The sequence below is a fragment of the Drosophila takahashii genome, chromosome 2L (genome assembly GCF_030179915.1).
Source record: "Drosophila takahashii strain IR98-3 E-12201 chromosome 2L, DtakHiC1v2, whole genome shotgun sequence".
Taxonomy (NCBI): Eukaryota; Metazoa; Arthropoda; class Insecta; order Diptera; family Drosophilidae; genus Drosophila; species Drosophila takahashii.
The window spans coordinates 26,850,495-26,868,055 of NC_091678.1; positions in this window are offsets into that span (position 1 = coordinate 26,850,495).

Here is a 17,561-nt window from a genome sequence, read left to right on the forward strand (position 1 = left end):
ACCTCCAAATCGACCCACCCTACTCTACAAGGGTATAAATATGACCCAAAAATAATTATTTTTCATTCGTGGCTAGGTGAGACTATCAAAGCTGCCACCACTCTAGGATTTGGCCACATTATTAGCAAGTCTAAAGACACCACTTTGACGGTATCGGGTATTGGGGATGGCACAGGCAAAGGTCAGGTGAAAGGTTTTTGCAATTTTTGCAAACTGACTGATCACTGATGCAAAGTTAGCTAACGATTTAGGTCTTGACGGTCCAACAAAGCCTTTGAAAATGCAATGGACTAACAATGAAATATATGAGCAAGATAACTCTAAGGTTGTCAGCGTACGCATCAAAGGCAGTGGTTCTAATACTAAGACACACACGATGAGAAGGGTAAGGACTGTTTCTAGTCTCAATTTGCCGCTGCAAACCTTAAACTTAGACGACATGACAGACAACTTTCAGTTTTTAAAGAACTTTACCCATTGCTCTTACGATCGGGCACATCCTAGAATTCTAATAGGACAAGACAACTGGTCTCTTATTGTATCACGCAAGTTGAGGTACGAATCCTTTGACGGTCCGGTTGCTAGCAGCACATGGTTAGGTTGGGTCGTGCATGGTTTAACACAACCTGAAATACAGTCGATCGAGACAAATCATACACTACATGTAACCAACCATTTTCCAGAAACTGACGACTTGGATGATCTTCATAACCTAGTAAAGTCTTACTGGTCAATCGAAAACGAACTCTCAACTCAAAAAGACTTTCCAATGTCTGTAGACGACAAAAGATGCATAAGTATTGTTGATAATACTTTAAAACGAGTAGGTGACAGGTTTGAGTGCGGACTTTTCTGGAAGAAAGATAACCTACAACTTCCTGAAAGCTATAATAACGCTATGTCTAGGCTACTATCATGCGAGCGTAAAATTGACAAGAACCCCGACTATGGACAAAAATATTCCGAAGTAATGGAATCTTACATTTCAAAAGGGTATTTGAAAAAGCTAAACTCGACAGAAGCTAACATTAAAACACCACTGACTTACTATCCTCCGCATTTTGGTGTTCAAAATATCAACAAGCCAGGAAAACTGCGAATAGTGTTTGACGCCGCTTCTAAAAGCCACAACTATTGCTTGAATGATTTTTTACTACCTGGACCTGACCTTCATAATCAATTATCTTCCGTTTTTATGAACTTTAGAGAAAAGAAAATAGTTTTCGTAGGAGACATTAAAGAAATGTTTCTGCAAATCCAAGTACCTGAGACAGATAGACATGCTCAAAGAATTCTATGGAGAGGGGATAGAAGACAGGGCCCTCCGGACGTTTATGAAATCCAAGTTATCTTTTTCGGAGCCAAATGCAGTCCGAGTATAGCTCAACAAGTAAGAAATCACAATGCGAATGATTTCCAACAGAAGTATCCCAAGGCCTGTCAAGGTATTATAACCAAGCATTATATGGACGATTACTTAGGCGGAGCAGACGACATTGACAGTGCTGTACAACTGATCAAAGACATTACATTTGTACATCAAAGAGGTTGCTTCCAAATGTGTAATTGGATATCAAATTCAGCAGAGGTTCTAAATCAAATAAATATTGTCAATAAATACTGTCAAAATATAGCTCAGGCTTCTCATAAAATCAAAACACTTACAGAAGAACGTGTCCTAGGGTTAATGTGGAATTACGAAACCGACACATTCACATATAATCTTCAATTTACAAAATCACATCATGAAATAATTAACATGTCCAGGCGACCAACCAAGCGAGAGATTCTAATTACAATGTCGATTTTTGATCCATTGGGTTTCCTCGTAAATATTCTCATAACTAACAAGATACTGTTGCAAGCTATATGGGATAGCGGTATTGGCTGGGACGACCAAATCATTGACGAACATTTTGTGATTTGGAAAACACTTTGCGATTCTTTTCGAAAAATCCGAAACTTTGCAATCCCCAGTCTTATGACAACATTGCCAATCACAGAATGCGACATTCAGTTGCACATATTTACTGACGCATCGAAATATGCATATGCAGCATGCGCTTACATTCGGTTTGAAAAAAATGAGACAATCGATTGCATGTTGATAACAGCGAAGTCAAGAGTCGCTCCTCTTAAGCCTATGTCGATCCCAAGATTGGAATTACAGGGTGCTTTATTAGGTGCAAGAATGAGCAAAGCACTACTAGAAACATTAAATTTGAAAATAAATAAAATGTATTTGTGGACGGACTCTCAAATTATTTGGTACTGGCTAAAATCTAGCAGTAAGAGATTTAAAACCTTCGTATCCCAGCGGTTAGGTGAAATCCAAGAACTAACCAACGTTCGCGATTGGAGATATGTTCCGTCAAAAATTAATCCCGCTGACGAAGCTACAAGGGTCGCAAAGATAGATTTGGAAAAAAAAAATTCGTGGATAAAAGGCCCAGAATTCTTGTATACCGATATTAAAAAGTGGCCAAGAAGTCAAATAACCTTTGAAGATGACGACACAAACGAATACGTAAATGTAATATCAGAAGCAAAACGTACATTTGTTTTACCTGATGTAAGCAGATTCTCCAGTTGGACAAGGTTTTTACGAACCACCGCTTGGCTACTTCGATTTGCGAACTTACAGCTAATGAGTTAGTTGATGCCGAAAATGTAATACACAGACAAATTCAATCTGATTCCTTTCAAGATGAAATTCAAAGTCTACAAAGAGGAGAGTCAATAGGGAACTCAAGTCGCTTAAAATCTTTGCCATTATGTTTTACAACCGACGGACTACTCAGATTAAAAGGTAGATTGGACAATTTGAATGACGTGGACTATAACATGATCGCAAGAATACTTCTTAGTAACGACCATCCAATCACTGCGCTACTGATCTTTTTTTACCATACACAAAATTGTCATATTTTTACTGAAACGGTCATTTCCAATCTTAGAATGAAATATTGGATAATTAGATGTAGAAATATGGTGAAGAAAATAATTCGTGAGTGTCAATTTTGTAAGAATAGACGTGCTAAGCTACAGACAGCGCTAATTGGACAGCTTCCTAAATGCAGAATTGAACCAACAGAAAGAGCTTTTCTAAAAGTTGGAATAGATTATTTCGGTCCTATGGAGGTATTGGTAAACAGAAGTCATGTAAAAAGGTATGGTGTAATTTTTACTTGTATGACCACTCGTGCAGTTCATTTAGAAATAGCAGAGGACTTGTCTTGTAATGCATTTATGCATGTATTTCGTCAGTTTGGTTGTCGTCGTGGCTTTCCAATAGAACTTTACTCAGACAATGGGACCAATTTTAAACGAGCAAGTAAGGATCTTAAGATAATAATTGACAATTGGTCTAATGACGAAATGACACAGTTCTTGACACAAAAAAATTGCACATGGTCGTTTAATCCCCCACTGTCGCCTCATATGGGAGGAGCCTGGGAGAGATTAATTCAATCTATTAAAAAATATTTAAATGTGTCATCTGATTTACCAGATGAAGAGCCTTTTACGCCAAATAATATATTAATTGGTCCAAATTTTAGAGAATCTTTCCATTCTGATGTGTCGGATGGAGACCTAAAATTGTTAAATATGTGGAAGGTTTCTCAGAGACTGGCTGATATTATTTGGGTCAAGTGGAGAAAAGAATACAGGCAATATATTCTGTATAGCCGTAAGTGGGTTAAAAAATTTGATAATTTAAAGGAAGGTGATATTGTGCTGGTTATGGATGCAGATTTACCAAGAAACGTTTGGCCAAAGGGTATTATTGTAAAAACTTATCCGGCCAAAGATAACACTGTTCGAATTGTAGACGTTAAGATAAAAGGAAACATCTAGCAAAGACGCATTGTTAAGTTAATAAAATTAGATGTTAAGAAAACAATGTAAAAGCTTAAGTATTGGCTGCGTTCAGCAGAACAACATGATCACTGATCACTGATGGATCAGTAATCAGTAATCAAGTTTGTTCTGCTGAACGCTCATGATACATTTCGACGACGTAAAAGTAAAATATATAACAAATATTGCGCGTGCAATTTGAAAATATATATTTTTCCCTACCCCGCAACTGCAGCACTGCTCACAGCTATCGTGGATACATAAAAATGTAAAATGGCTGAACAATTATAAAGAATTTTACTGAATTTATGTTTTTTTTTTTAATTATTTTGTTAATAAGTTTCGATATTTCGAATATCGATTCATGCCAGAAGTCATGTATCATGTATCAAGAAAAGGTAGCGTACTTTTTTTTCGCTACCTGATCACTGATGCAAAATTCTTGCATCATGATCAGTGATCATGTGCGTTCAGCAGAACTATCGTAAGAAATCCATCATATGGATTTGCAATACTTGGGAGGAGAATGTTGAACATTTATATATTTATACCCGTTACTCGTAGAGTAAAAGGGTATACTAGATTCGTGCAAAAGTATGTAACAGGTAGAAGGAAGCGTTTCCGACCCTATAAACTATATATATTCTTGATCAGGATCACTAGCCGAGTCGATCTAGCCATGTCCGTCTGTCCGTCTGTCTGTCCGTCTGTCCGTCTGTCCGTATGTCTGTCTGTATGAACGCTGAGATCTCGGAAACTATAAAAACTAGAAGATTGACATTTTGCATGCAGATTCTAGGAGTTCCTACGCAGCGCAAGTTTGTTTCAAAAGGGTGCCACGCCCCCTCTAACGCCCACAATCGCTTATATACGATTTTAAAAATTCAATATTTCGGAAAAGTAAAAATGCAGTTTTATGGTGTTTATCAATACCTATCGAAATGTAGAAGAAATTTTTTAAATCGGACCATTCGTTAAAAAGTTACGGCGGATCAAAGTTTTTATCTCCACCTCCTTCGCACTTCCTTTAGCTGAGTAACGGGTATCTGATAGTCGGGGCACCCGACTATAGCGTTCTCTCTTGTTTTAGTTTAAATTTAAATATTAAACGGACGGTCAGTGTTGAAAAATACATTTATAATTTAGCTTCTTTAAAATAAGAATTTTTGCTGATGGATCAGTAATCAGTAATCAAGTTTGTTCTGCTGAACGCTCATGATACATTTCGACGACGTAAAAGTAAAATATATAACAAATATTGCGCGTGCAATTTGAAAATATATATTTTTCACGTCCCCGCAACTGCAGCACTGCTCACAGCTATCGTGGATACATAAAAATGTAAAACGGCTGAACAATTATAAAGAATTTTACTGAATTTATGTTTTTTTTTTTTAATTATTTTGTTAATAAGTTTCGATATTTCGAATATCGATTCATGCCAGAAGTCATGTATCATGTATCAAGAAAAGGTAGCGTACTTTTTTTTCGCTACCTGATCACTGATGCAAAATTCTTGCATCATGATCAGTGATCATGTGCGTTCAGCAGAACTATCGTAAGAAATCCATCAGTGATCAGTGATCAGTGATCAGTGATCATGTTGTTCTGCTGAACGCAGGCATTGACAACTGAATTATAATGCAATACTTGGGAGGAGAATGTTGAACATTTATATATTTATACCCGTTACTCGTAGAGTAAAAGGGTATACTAGATTCGTGCAAAAGTATGTAACAGGTAGAAGGAAGCGTTTCCGACCCTATAAACTATATATATTCTTGATCAGGATCACTAGCCGAGTCGATCTAGCCATGTCCGTCTGTCTGTCCGTCTGTCCGTCTGTCCGTATGTCTGTCTGTATGAACGCTGAGATCTCGGAAACTATAAAAACTAGAAGATTGACATTTTGCATGCAGATTCTAGGAGTTCCTACGCAGCGCAAGTTTGTTTCAAAAGGGTGCCACGCCCCCTCTAACGCCCACAATCGCTTATATACGATTTTAAAAATTCAATATTTCGGAAAAGTAAAAATGCAGTTTTATGGTGTTTATCAATACCTATCGAAATGTAGAAGAAATTTTTTAAATCGGACCATTCGTTAAAAAGTTACGGCGGATCAAAGTTTTTATCTCCACCTCCTTCGCACTTCCTTTAGCTGAGTAACGGGTATCTGATAGTCGGGGCACCCGACTATAGCGTTCTCTCTTGTTTTAGTTTAAATTTAAATATTAAACGGACGGTCAGTGTTGAAAAATACATTTATAATTTAGCTTCTTTAAAATAAGAATTTTTGCTGATGGATCAGTAATCAGTAATCAAGTTTGTTCTGCTGAACGCTCATGATACATTTCGACGACGTAAAAGTAAAATATATAACAAATATTGCGCGTGCAATTTGAAAATATATATTTTTCCCGTCCCCGCAACTGCAGCACTGCTCACAGCTATCGTGGATACATAAAAATGTAAAACGGCTGAACAATTATAAAGAATTTTACTGAATTTATGTTTTTTTTTTTAAATTATTTTGTTAATAAGTTTCGATATTTCGAATATCGATTCATGCCAGAAGTCATGTATCATGTATCAAGAAAAGGTAGCGTACTTTTTTTTCGCTACCTGATCACTGATGTAAAATTCTTGCATCATGATCAGTGATCATGGAGGAGAATGTTGAACATTTATATATTTTTAGTTTAAATTTAAATATTAAACGGACGGTCAGTGTTGAAAAATATATTTATAATTTAGCTTCTTTAAAATAAGAATTTTTGTAAACACCGAATTGGCAGCGCCGAAAGAAAAGGCGAACACTTGCGAAATAAAGTGTCTATGTGAACGACGTACAACTCTGAGACGCGCATTTTAAATTTGGTCTTTCGATCGGATATTAACCCTACAACCTCAGGTAATTTGAAAAATTAAAATTACAATCTGAAACAAAAAATTTTTTTCAAAGCCTACCTTCTTAACTTTAAGAAAATCCATCGATTTGTATGGCAGCTATATGAGGGGACGGTGGTAAAATTATGATATTAATATATGTGCATAATATCAGTGAGTAATTGAGTTGTGCAAACTTTCAGCTTAAACATATAAGAATTGTACTCATTGGAAATATAAATAAAATTTTTCTAAATTCGCATAAAAAATTATATGTCTTTCTTCGGGTAAATTAAGTTGGTTATGAGATGGGCAATCTTGGATAATTAAGTTTCTTTTATAGGATGAAGAAGACAGTCAAAACCGCGATAAAAAATTTCAAATAATTAAAATTCATACTTATTGGACAACAAAAAATGTAAGAAAATTATTTTCCAACTCCCCCAGTACACATTTAAAAATGTGTAAAGTTGCACGTTGTTCTTCTTAGCCGTTCTCGAGATATACTAATTTGAAGTTTGAGAACATTTTTTAAGTTCTTAACTTAAAAAATTCATAGCGCCCACAAATGGACACCAAAAAATGTCAAAAAAAATCACAGATGATAACCAAGGCAAACTCTTCAAAGTACCCGAGTTTGAAGAAAATCTAAAATTTCATATGCGCGTTGAGAAATTCTTACCCATATACTATTCAATGCTTTACTTATTATGTTAAGTAATATGTTCTAAGGCCCCTTTGACCATATTGTAATATGTTCTAAGGCCCCTTTGACCATATTGTAATATGTTCTAAGGCCCCTTTGACCATATTGTAATATGTTCTAAGGCGCCTTTTGACCATATTGTAATATGTTCAAAGGCACCTTTGACCATATTGTAATATGTTCTAAGGCCCCTTTGACCATATTGTAATATGTTCTAAGGCGCCCTTTGACCATATTGTAATATGTTCTAAGGCCCCTTTGACCATATTGTAATATGTTCTAAGGCGCCCTTTGACCATATTGTAATATGCTCTAAGGCCCCTTTGACCATATTGTAATATGTTCTAAGGCGCCCTTTGACCATATTGTAATATGTTCTAAGGCACCTTTGACCATATTGTAATATGTTCTAAGGCCCCTTTGACCATATTGTGATATGTTCTAAGGCCCCTTTGACCATATTGTAATATGTTCTAAGGCGCCCTTTGACCATATTGTAATATGTTCTAAGGCGCCCTTTGACCATATTGTAATATGTTCTAAGGCGCCCTTTGACCATATTGTAATATGTTCTAAGGCACCTTTGACCATATTATAATATGTTCTAAGGCGCCCTTTGACCATATTTTAATATGTTCTAATGCGCCCTTTGGCCATATTGTAATATGTTCTAAGGCCCCTTTGACCATATTGTAATATGTTCTAAGGCGCCTTTTGACCATATTGTAATATGTTCAAAGGCACCTTTGACCATATTGTAATATGTTCTAAGGCCCCTCTGACCATATTGTAATATGTTCTAAGGCCCCTCTGACCATATTGTAATATGTTCTAAGGCACCTTTGACCATATTGTAATATGTTCTAAGGCCCCTTTGACCATATTGTAATATGTTCTAAGGCGCCTTTTGACCATATTGTAATATGTTCAAAGGCACCTTTGACCATATTGTAATATGTTCTAAGGCGCCCTTTGACCATATTGTAATATGTTCTAAGGCCCCTTTGACCATATTGTAATATGTTCTAAGGCGCCCTTTGACCATATTGTAATATGTTCTAACGCGCCCTTTGACCATATTGTAATATGTTCTAAGGCCCCTTTGACCATATTGTAATATGTTCTAAGGCGCCCTTTGACCATATTGTAATATGTTCTAAGGCCCCTTTGACCATATTGTAATATGTTGTAAGGCACCTTTGACCATATTGTAATATGTTCTAAGGCACCTTTGACCATATTGTAATATGTTCTGAGGCGCGCCATTGACCATATTGTAATATGTTCTAACGCGCCCTTTGACCATATTGTAATATGTTCTAAGGCGCCCTTTGACCATATTGTAATATGTTCTAAGGCGCCCTTTGACCATATTGTAATATGTTCTAAGGCGCCCTTTGACCATCTTGTAATATGTTCTACTGTCCACTGTCCACTGTCGCCTCATATGGGAGGAGCCTGGGAGAGATTAATTCAATCTATTAAAAAATATTTAAATGTGTCATCTGATTTACCAGATGAAGAGCCTTTTACGCCAAATAATATATTAATTGGTCCAAATTTTAGAGAATCTTTCCATTCTGATGTGTCGGATGGAGACCTAAAATTGTTAAATATGGGCGGTTCTTTTACAAACCGAACACCTTTTATTGGCTCACATTTTTGATTTGCCTGAAACTTTTTTTACACGTACTATTCGGAAAATAAGTAAACACGTGTATCAGGATTTAACCGAAAAAAAATTATTTTCCTAGTTAGAATTTTTTTAAGTGTGCCAAAAATTGTCAAATTTGAAAAAGTACCCTCTCATTGAAAATCTGTATCTCCGGTTATATGAATCCAATTGACTTCATGTCTTTTGCATTAATTCCTCTAAAACCTCTCCTTTCAAAATAAAATTTCTTAAAAAATTTTTTTTTTTAATTTCTTAAAAATAAAAACAAATTAATATTTAAAAAAAATTTTTAACTATTGCCCCCACAAAAAAAAAATTTTTTTTTTATTTTAATACTTGCGCCATATTGTTAGTTACAATCGGTTTTTGTAAAAAGTTGGAGCCACTTTTAGTTTTTAAAATATCGAATTTGTTTTAGCAAGGCCTCGGCTTTTTTCTATGAAAAAACGTCACAGCAAGTAGATCTACTCTCTCACTCTTATCGGATCCTAATGGAATTTATGTTTTCTCATTGTTTACTAGTCCTTTAACAATTGTTAATGATTAAAAGTTAAGTTTTAAGTTTTTTGACAATTTCTGAATGACAAAAAGTAAAAAGTCATTTTTTAATCAATTAAAAACTTACAACTATTTATTTAACCGTCTATTTAAAAAACAATAATTTTAAATTTATTTTATTTATTATTTTTTTATATTATGTAATTTATTAAACATTTTTAAATATTTATTTTTAAATTAAAAAAAAAAATTAATAAAATTTTATAATTTTTTATTTTTATTAAATACATTTTTTTAAAAACTTAAAAAAAAATATTTAAAAATGTTTAATAAATTACATAATATAAAAAAATAATAAATAAAATAAATTTAAAATTATTGTTTATTAAATAGACGGTTAAATAAATAGTTGTAAGTTTTTAATTGATTAAAAAATGACTTTTTACTTTTTGTCATTCAGAAATTGTCAAAAAACTTAAAACTTAACTTTTAATCATTAACAATTGTTAAAGGACTAGTAAACAATGAGAAAACATAAATTCCATTAGGATCCGATAAGAGTGAGAGAGTAGATCTACTTGCTGTGACGTTTTTTCATAGAAAAAAGCCGAGGCCTTGCTAAAACAAATTCGATATTTTAAAAACTAAAAGTGGCTCCAACTTTTTACAAAAACCGATTGTAACTAACAATATGGCGCAAGTATTAATATAAAAAAAAAAATTTTTTTTTGTGGGGGCAATAGTTAAAAAATTTTTTAAATCCTAATTTGTTTTTATTTTTAAGAAATTAAAAAAAAAAATTTTTTAAGAAATTTTATTTTGAAAGGAGAGGTTTTAGAGGAATTAATGCAAAAGACATGAAGTCAATTGGATTCATATAACCGGAGATACAGATTTTCAATGAGAGGGTACTTTTTCAAATTTGACAATTTTTGGCACACTTAAAAAAATTATAACTAGGAAAATAATTTTTTTTCGGTTAAATCCTGATACACGTGTTTACTTATTTTCCGAATAGTACGTGTAAAAAAAGTTTCAGGCAAATCAAAAATGTGAAATTATGTTTTTGGCAAAATCTGTTCGGTTTGTAAAAGAACGGCCCATATGTGGAAGGCTTCTCAGAGACTGGCTGATATTATTTGGGTCAAGTGGAGAAAAGAATACAGGCAATATATTCTGTATAGCCGTAAGTGGGTTAAAAAATTTGATAATTTAAAGGAAGGTGATATTGTGCTGGTTATGGATGCAGATTTACCAAGAAACGTTTGGCCAAAGGGTATTATTGTAAAAACTTATCCGGCCAAAGATAACACTGTTCGAATTGTAGACGTTAAGACAAAAGGAAACATCTAGCAAAGACGCATTGTTAAGTTAATAAAATTAGATGTTAAGAAAACAATGTAAAAGCTTAAGTATTGGCTGCGTTCAGCAGAACAACATGATCACTGATCACTGATGGATCAGTAATCAGTAATCAAGTTTGTTCTGCTGAACGCTCATGATACATTTCGACGACGTAAAAGTAAAATATATAACAAATATTGCGCGTGCAATTTGAAAATATATATTTTTCCCTACCCCGCAACTGCAGCACTGCTCACAGCTATCGTGGATACATAAAAATGTAAAATGGCTGAACAATTATAAAGAATTTTACTGAATTTATGTTTTTTTTTTAAATTATTTTGTTAATAAGTTTCGATATTTCGAATATCGATTCATGCCAGAAGTCATGTATCATGTATCAAGAAAAGGTAGCGTACTTTTTTTTCGGTACCTGATCACTGATGCAAAATTCTTGCATCATGATCAGTGATCATGTGCGTTCAGCAGAACTATCGTAAGAAATCCATCAGTGATCAGTGATCATGTTGTTCTGCTGAACGCAGGCATTGACAACTGAATTATAATGCAATACTTGGGAGGAGAATGTTGAACATTTATATATTTATACCCGTTACTCGTAGAGTAAAAGGGTATACTAGATTCGTGCAAAAGTATGTAACAGGTAGAAGGAAGCGTTTCCGACCCTATAAACTATATATATTCTTGATCAGGATCACTAGCCGAGTCGATCTAGCCATGTCCGTCTGTCCGTCTGTCCGTCTGTCTGTCCGTCTGTCCGTCTGTCCGTCTGTCCGTCTGTCTGTCTGTCTGTCTGTATGAACGCTGAGATCTCGGAAACTATAAAAGCTAGAAGATTGACATTTTGCATGCAGATTCTAGGAGTTCCTACGCAGCGCAAGTTTGTTTCAAAAGGGTGCCACGCCCCCTCTAACGCCCACAATCGCTTATATACGATTTTAAAAATTCAATATTTCGGAAAAGTAAAAATGCAGTTTTATGGTGTTTATCAATACCTATCGAAATGTAGAAGAAATTTTTTAAATCGGACCATTCGTTAAAAAGTTACGGCGGATCAAAGTTTTTATCTCCACCTCCTTCGCACTTCCTTTAGCTGAGTAACGGGTATCTGATAGTCGGGGCACCCGACTATAGCGTTCTCTCTTGTTTTAGTTTAAATTTAAATATTAAACGGACGGTCAGTGTTGAAAAATACATTTATAATTTAGCTTCTTTAAAATAAGAATTTTTGCTGATGGATCAGTAATCAGTAATCAAGTTTGTTCTGCTGAACGCTCATGATACATTTCGACGACGTAAAAGTAAAATATATAACAAATATTGCGCGTGCAATTTGAAAATATATATTTTTCCCGTCCCCGCAACTGCAGCACTGCTCACAGCTATCGTGGATACATAAAAATGTAAAACGGCTGAACAATTATAAAGAATTTTACTGAATTTATGTTTTTTTTTTTTAATTATTTTGTTAATAAGTTTCGATATTTCGAATATCGATTCATGCCAGAAGTCATGTATCATGTATCAAGAAAAGGTAGCGTACTTTTTTTTCGCTACCTGATCACTGATGTAAAATTCTTGCATCATGATCAGTGATCATGTAGGAGAATGTTGAACATTTATATATTTTTAGTTTAAATTTAAATATTAAACGGACGGTCAGTGTTGAAAAATACATTTATAATTTAGCTTCTTTAAAATAAGAATTTTTGTAAACACCGAATTGGCAGCGCCGAAAGAAAAGGCGAACACTTGCGAAATAAAGTGTCTATGTGAACGACATACAACTCTGAGACGCGCATTTTAAATTTGGTCTTTCGATCGGATATTAACCCTACAACCTCAGGTAATTTGAAAAATTAAAATTACAATCTGAAACAAAAAATTTTTTTCAAAGCCTACCTTCTTAACATTAGGAGAATCCATCGATTTGTATGGCAGCTATATGAGGGGACGGTGGTAAAATTATGATATTAATATATGTGCATAATATCAGTGAGTAATTGTAATATGTTCTAAGGCGCCCTTTGACCATATTGTAATATGTTCTAAGGCCCCTTTGACCATATTGTAATATGTTCTAAGGCGCCCTTTGACCATATTGTAATATGTTCTAAGGCACCTTTGACCATATTGTAATATGTTCTAAGGCCCCTTTGACCATATTGTGATATGTTCTAAGGCCCCTTTGACCATATTGTAATATGTTCTAAGCCGCCCTTTGACCATATTGTAATATGTTCTAAGGCGCCCTTTGACCATATTGTAATATGTTCTAAGGCCCCTTTGACTATAGTAATATGTTCTAAGGCGCCCTTTGACTATATTTTAATATGTTCTAATGCGCCCTTTGACCATATTGTAATATGTTCTAAGCCGCCCTTTGACCATATTGTAATATGTTCTAAGGCCCCTTTGACCATATTGTAATATGTTCTAAGGCCCCTTTGACCATATTGTAATATGTTCTAAGGCGCCTTTTGACCATATTGTAATATGTTCAAAGGCACCTTTGACCATATTGTAATATGTTCTAAGGCGCCCTTTGACCATATTGTAATATGTTCTAAGGCCCCTTTGACCATATTGTAATATGTTCTAAGGCGCCCTTTGACCATATTGTAATATGTTCTAATGCGCCCTTTGACCATATTGCAATATGTTCTAAGGCCTTTTTGACCATATTGTAATATGTTCTAAGGCGCCCTTTGACCATATTGTAATATGTTCTAAGGCCCCTTTGACCATATTGTAATATGTTCTAAGGCGCCTTTTAACCATAGTGTAATATGTTCAAAGGCACCTTTGACCATATTGTAATATGTTCTAAGGCGCCCTTTGACCATATTATAATATGTTCTAAGGCACCTTTGACCATATTGTAATATGTTCTAAGGCGCCCTTTGACCATATTGTAATATGTTCTAAGGCCCCTTTGACCATATTGTAATATGTTCTAAGGCGCCCTTTGACCATATTGTAATATGTTCTAATGCGCCCTTTGACCATATTGCAATATGTTCTAAGGCCCCTTTGACCATATTGTAATATGTTCTAAGGCGCCCTTTGACCATATTGTAATATGTTCTAAGGCCCCTTTGACCATATTGTAATATGTTCTAAGGCGCCTTTTAACCATATTGTAATATGTTCAAAGGCACCTTTGACCATATTGTAATATGTTCTAAGGCGCCCTTTGACCATATTATAATATGTCCTAAGGCACCTTTGACCATATTGTGATATGTTCTAAGGCCCCTTTGACCATATTGTAATATGTTCTAAGGCGCCCTTTGACCATATTGTAATATGTTCTAAGGCGCCCTTTGACCATATTGTAATATGTTCTAAGGCCCCTTTGACCATATTGTAATATGTTCTAAGGCGCCTTTTAACCATATTGTAATATGTTCAAAGGCACCTTTGACCATATTGTAATATGTTCTAAGGCGCCCTTTGACCATATTATAATATGTTCTAAGGCACCTTTGACCATATTGTAATATGTTCTAAGGCGCCCTTTGACCATATTGTAATATGTTCTAAGGCCCCTTTGACCATATTGTAATATGTTCTAAGGCGCCCTTTGACCATATTGTAATATGTTCTCAGGCACCTTTGACCATATTGTAATATGTTCTGAGGCGCGCCATTGACCATATTGTAATATGTTCTATGGTGCCCTTTGACCATATTGTAATATGTTCTAAGGCACCTTAGACCATATTGTAATATGTTCTAATGCGCCCTTTGACCATATTGTAATATGTCCTAAGGCCCCTTTGACCATATTGTAATATGTTCTAAGGCGCCCTTTGACCATATTGTAATATGTTCTAAGGCCCCTTTGACCATATTGTAATATGTTCTAAGGCGCCCTTTGACCATATTGTAATATGTTCTAATGCGCCCTTTGACCATATTGCAATATGTTCTAAGGCCCCTTTGACCATATTGTAATATGTTCTAAGGCCCCTTTGACCATATTGTAATATGTTCTAAGGCGCCTTTTGACCATATTGTAATATGTTCAAAGGCACCTTTGACCATATTGTAATATGTTCTAAGGCGCCCTTTGACCATATTGTAATATGTTCTAATGCGCCCTTTGACCATATTGCAATATGTTCTAAGGCCCCTTTGACCATATTGTAATATGTTCTAAGGCGCCCTTTGACCATATTGTAATATGTTCTTAGGCCCCTTTGACCATATTGTAATATGTTCTAAGGCGCCTTTTAACCATAGTGTAATATGTTCAAAGGCACCTTTGACCATATTGTAATATGTTCTAAGGCGCCCTTTGACCATATTATAATATGTTCTAAGGCACCTTTGACCATATTGTAATATGTTCTAAGGCGCCCTTTGACCATATTGTAATATGTTCTAAGGCCCCTTTGACCATATTGTAATATGTTCTAAGGCGCCCTTTGACCATATTGTAATATGTTCTCAGGCACCTTTGACCATATTGTAATATGTTCTGAGGCGCGCCATTGACCATATTGTAATATGTTCTATGGTGCCCTTTGACCATATTGTAATATGTTCTAAGGCGCCCTTTGACCATATTGTAATATGTTCTAAGGCGCCCTTTGACCATATTGTAATATGTTCTAAGGCCCCTTTGACCATATTGTAATATGTTCTAAGGCACCTTAGACCATATTGTAATATGTTCTAATGCGCCCTTTGACCATATTGTAATATGTCCTAAGGCCCCTTTGACCATATTGTAATATGTTCTAAGGCCCCTTTGACCATATTGTAATATGTTCTAAGGCCCCTTTGACCATATTGTAATATGTTCTAAGGCGCCCTTTGACCATATTGTAAAATGTTCTAAGGCGCCCTTTGACCATATTGTAATATGTTCTACGGCGCCCTTTGACCATATTGTAATATGTCCTAAGGCCCCTTTGACCACATTGTAATATGTTCTGAGGCGCTCCATTGACCATATTGTAATATGTTCTACGGCGCCCTTTGACCATATTGTAATATGTTCTAAGGCCCCTTTGACCATATTGTAATATGTTCTAAGGCGCCCTTTGACCATATTGTAATATGTTCTAAGGCCCCTTTGACCATATTGTAATATGTTATGAGGCCCCTTTGACCATATTGTAATATGTTCTAAGGCGCCCTTTGACCATATTGTAATATGTTCTAATGCGCCCTTTGACCATATTGCAATATGTTCTAAGGCCCCTTTGACCATATTGTAATATGTTCTAAGGCCCCTTTGACCATATTGTAATATGTTCTAAGGCGCCTTTTGACCATATTGTAATATGTTCAAAGGCACCTTTGACCATATTGTAATATGTTCTAAGGCGCCCTTTGACCATATTGTAATATGTTCTAAGGCCCCTTTGACCATATTGTAATATGTTCTAAGGCGCCCTTTGACCATATTGTAATATGTTCTAATGCGCCCTTTGACCATATTGCAATATGTTCTAAGGCCCCTTTGACCATATTGTAATATGTTCTAAGGCGCCCTTTGACCATATTGTAATATGTTCTTAGGCCCCTTTGACCATATTGTAATATGTTCTAAGGCGCCTTTTAACCATAGTGTAATATGTTCAAAGGCACCTTTGACCATATTGTAATATGTTCTAAGGCGCCCTTTGACCATATTATAATATGTTCTAAGGCACCTTTGACCATATTGTAATATGTTCTAAGGCGCCCTTTGACCATATTGTAATATGTTCTAAGGCCCCTTTGACCATATTGTAATATGTTCTAAGGCGCCCTTTGACCATATTGTAATATGTTCTAATGCGCCCTTTGACCATATTGCAATATGTTCTAAGGCCCCTTTGACCATATTGTAATATGTTCTAAGGCGCCCTTTGACCATATTGTAATATGTTCTAAGGCCCCTTTGACCATATTGTAATATGTTCTAAGGCGCCTTTTAACCATATTGTAATATGTTCAAAGGCACCTTTGACCATATTGTAATATGTTCTAAGGCGCCCTTTGACCATATTATAATATGTCCTAAGGCACCTTTGACCATATTGTGATATGTTCTAAGGCCCCTTTGACCATATTGTAATATGTTCTAAGGCGCCCTTTGACCATATTGTAATATGTTCTAAGGCGCCCTTTGACCATATTGTAATATGTTCTAAGGCCCCTTTGACCATATTGTAATATGTTCTAAGGCGCCTTTTAACCATATTGTAATATGTTCAAAGGCACCTTTGACCATATTGTAATATGTTCTAAGGCGCCCTTTGACCATATTGTAATATGTTCTAAGGCCCCTTTGACCATATTGTAATATGTTCTAAGGCGCCCTTTGACCATATTGTAATATGTTCTAATGCGCCCTTTGACCATATTGCAATATGTTCTAAGGCCCCTTTGACCATATTGTAATATGTTCTAAGGCGCCCTTTGACCATATTGTAATATGTTCTTAGGCCCCTTTGACCATATTGTAATATGTTCTAAGGCGCCTTTTAACCATAGTGTAATATGTTCAAAGGCACCTTTGACCATATTGTAATATGTTCTAAGGCGCCCTTTGACCATATTATAATATGT